Raw genomic sequence first — 4,276 nt, 5'->3', positions numbered from 1 at the left:
ATGCACTCATCTTCATCTGAAATTTTAATATCAACAGATAATAACTGACTTACCACAGTATTAAATGCATTCATATATTCTGTCATTGAGTCTCCATCTTTCATCCTCAGGTTATATAGTGGTTTCCATAGGAACAGTTTATTCATGAGAGACTTAGATTGGTACAAAGTCCCTAACTTGTTCCACAAATCCTTCATTGTAGCTTCCCCTGATACACTCAACGATACTGAATCTGAGACACAATCGTATTATGCTCTTAGCCTTCTGATCCAAATTCTTCCATTCTTCATCGGACACTCCCGTTGGTTTAGTACCTAGATCTACCGTGATCCACTGATCTTTATCCACCACTAGATGCTCCATCTTGAGTTTCCATAACTCAAAACTCTAACCATTAAATTTCCCAATCTCTATCTTTCCACTGCTCGCCATCTTCTTTCACCACTAGAATCGATCCCGTAGATCTCCCACTGAACAGGGTCTACCACAGGCCCGAGAGAAACTCCTCAGCAACAAAGGCGTCCCCTTGAAGCCAAAACAACTTTGATACCAAATGTAGGTTTTAACCCCATATAGAAATTAGCTGCATATGAATTCTAAAACACAGAAAATAAACAATGCGAGAGCATAACACATAAAACACATATACAAAGAGATTTTCCCATGGATCCCAAAACCAGGACTACTAGCTTGATTCTTCATTATTTTCCTTTCAATGTTATAATACATATTTAAACATGCCGAAGCATCCAATACCATGGACCGAAAACCATCGCATCCAAAACCATGTGCGAAAACCATGCACAAAACCATCGGTAGGTCCACCCAACCTAATATAGGGTCTAAAAAACATTTCCTGGGGTGCTGCCCTGGACCCCATAGAGGGGGGCTAACCGACCCCTCAAACTCCCTATGACCTCCCCACTACGTAGTTGGTGCAACGAAGGGGGTGCTCCGTCCCCCCTCTAACCCCCCAGTTAACTAGGTGGGCTAATCGTGGAAAGAATATAACACAACCCAACAATTATTTAATGTTTGGTAAGAATTGAATAAATCATGAATGTATCAATTTCAAAGAAATATAATCAAATACCGCTTAACGAATCCCATCCCATGTACTTTTGCCTTGACCAACCTCTTCTCCAATGCAATTATTTGGTGTGTCTGAAGTATCCATTGTCACATCCTCTTCCACCCACTGTGTTCTTCGTTATTTAACAACTTTAGACCCATGCCCACATATATATGTTTTTCTTTTTCTTTTTCTAGTTGAATTCTTAGGATGTGCACTTATTCCAATATCCATCCAAAATATTGACAACATGGATTAATTTATTTCAAGATTGGATAATACACTATAAATTCTAATAATATTGTAAAAAAGGATGGACATGTAACAAAATTCTTCCTAAGTTAAGTCAAAATTTGATTACTTGATTTCTTGTGACATCCATTGTGTTCTTATTTGATATGACATGATCTGTTGTCATGGCCTCGTCTTTCCCTTATAATACATAACATATTCAATGATGTTTAGTACACCAATTATGTCATTTCAATCAATATTGATCCGGATTTAAACAAGAATGCAATAAAATATAGAGATAACCATAAAGACAGATATGCAGTGGAAATAATACTTCATTTCATTACTGTAAAACATTGAAATATGCTTACAAACAGAAATGGAAATAAACCAGCTAGGGCAATGGTAGCTTATCTCTGAGAAGAGATGTGGCAGCTACATGCCTCTAAACTGTGTTACAATCAAGCTTGAAGGCCTATTTATTGTTGAGAAATAATGGAAAACCCTTCACATCCCAAAACCTAACCCTAGAAGATGAAACGCCACATTGTGGGCCTCGTTTTGGGTAAGTTGGTACATCAACTTCCCGAGGTCGTAACTTTGGGACCCGATCTCCGTTTGACGTATACAATAGTTCGTTAGAAAGATCTATCCAAGCACTACAACTTTGGGAAGAGCAACATCGGTCCATGGACCCATGTTGCTCCCAGATTTCCCAAAAAACGTCATTTAGGGCCTCAAAATGGCTCTGGAAGTTTAGGACCTGAAAAAATTGCTAAAAATAGTAAATTGTGCTACAATTACGGAAACTAAAAAACTGAAAGAGACAGTTGTGGGGGTCCAAATGGGATAGGTGGGTGGCCACCAACGTCCACCTGGATCAAATATGCTATCCAACACATAGCCTCACTTTACTCATATATTTGACATATCGATACCATGTTTTGGATTTGAAAAAAACTACAACATATTTTAAATAACTTTATCTTGTCTATGTTGTAGTATTTATGAATTCATAAACACCATAGTCCTTTGGTTTATGTTTCTTTGTCTTCCTACCTTTATTTATCTACATATTTCCTATCTAATTCTATGGCAACCCACTTTCCTCTTGTTGATTTAGTAGGTCTACATCATCCACATCCTTTGTCAATTGCCTCCTCTAGATCCTATATACATAATAACATCTATGCACTTCATTGTTTCTCCATCCAATTTTCTAAATGCACAATCGATTTAAGCTCAATTTTTTTTCACTACACCTTTCTAACTAAAATGCCCCTATTTTCAATATATACCCTTTTTATTAATTTATACTTCCAATATGGTGATATGACATGACTCTTATAAATATTAGGTGAGGATTATGAATACTAATGGACTACTTTTTCTTTTTTTCATATTTTCATTTAACTTAATTTAAAAATTTCATCCATAATTTTAAACTGTCAAATATCTATACTTTTGTATATTTAAAAAAAATTCTTTGACCCTATTTGTTAAAGAATATACTATTTTCAAATTTTGATTTTTAAGTCTTCTAAATGAACTCAATATGTAATATAATAATTAGTATTAGTTAACTTGTGGATGAGATATATTTTTAGCACCACCATCCACTCTATGAAGTAGTAAATAGTGAGTGGTAGGATTGAAGATACTTGTGTCACATGTATACATAATAACTAAGCATCACAAGCTTAAAAGGCGAAAATGTATGTATGTGACTATAACTAGTGGATTGTTACATTATGAGTCACTGGCTATTAAAATAAAATTATAAATCTTGAAATCACACCAAATTCATTAATACGCTAGGAAAATATGACATAAAACAACCTTCATTGCAAGGTCAAAACACCATTTACAGGGCTTTACATCAACCAAATTTTTTTCTTATCCCATGTGCCTATGCACATTGCACATCCAATATTGGTATTCAAACCTCATAAAAAATGACAATAACATGGAAGCCTCCCACATCGACATTGCAAAGTGCAAAGATGACAATGAATACAAATTACACCAAATCGAATTAAAAAAAAACCACCAATCTATAATGAGCGCGTAAAATGGATTAATCTATTGTGTATGCCTACTATTGAACAAAAACAATGTAATAAATTCATTATATTTCCATTCTCATACTCACCAATTGCAAATCAAGGGAACTTTGAATTTCTGTGTGGACTTGGAGCAGACCAAAGTTGGAGCAATGCATTGAGGCTATGAAAGCAAATAACTAATTGATTGTATGTCAGTTGATGGTGGGTAGAGATATTGATGTAATTCTTATCCGTTGTTGTGGATTTCAAAAAAAAATAATATTTGTGGGTTTGATTCGATCTCTAATAGTCACAAAATCAATGTGTGCATCTCATTCACCCCCTACTAGAGACAAAAATCAAACCCGTTTCCATCCATTTTGCACTATTCTTGTTTAGAACAATTAGAGGGAAGGGAGAAAAATGTAGGGAGAAAAACGTAGGGAGCAAAGATAAGGGATTTTCCACAATTTGAAGGAAAAAAAATCGCCCTAGGATGCTAAAGAATGTCAAGCAACAATAGAGGGAAACGAGCAAAGGGATCAGATTCATGTGAGAATGAAGTATTTCATACTCAATTTATATATTTTCACATGTTTCCATTTCGTGTTTGAATTGTATTTTTTAGTTTGAAAATTATAAAAGAAGAAATAAGGGTTTATTTTTTTATTTCTAATTTTAAATTTTTTTATTATACATATATAGGGACATGACAGTGAAAGAGGAAATGGCTTCTATATGTTGGGTAGAAGAAGTGAATCAACTAGATTGTATGGACTTGTCCATTCTCACCAAATACGTGGAATAACGTACTAAAGACATCGAAATACACCAACCAAAGCAACCTTGTTAAAGGGAATGAATTGATTCCCCGTCAACCCTTGGATCGAGTAAAAGATATAGGAAAAAGTCTATCACAATAACA

The sequence above is a fragment of the Pinus tabuliformis genome, chromosome 5_1 (genome assembly GCF_031772625.1).
Source record: "Pinus tabuliformis cultivar Carrire ecotype Pingquan chromosome 5_1, CPIR1, whole genome shotgun sequence".
Taxonomy (NCBI): domain Eukaryota; kingdom Viridiplantae; phylum Streptophyta; class Pinopsida; order Pinales; family Pinaceae; genus Pinus; species Pinus tabuliformis.
Note: the sequence above shows the minus strand (reverse complement) of the source record.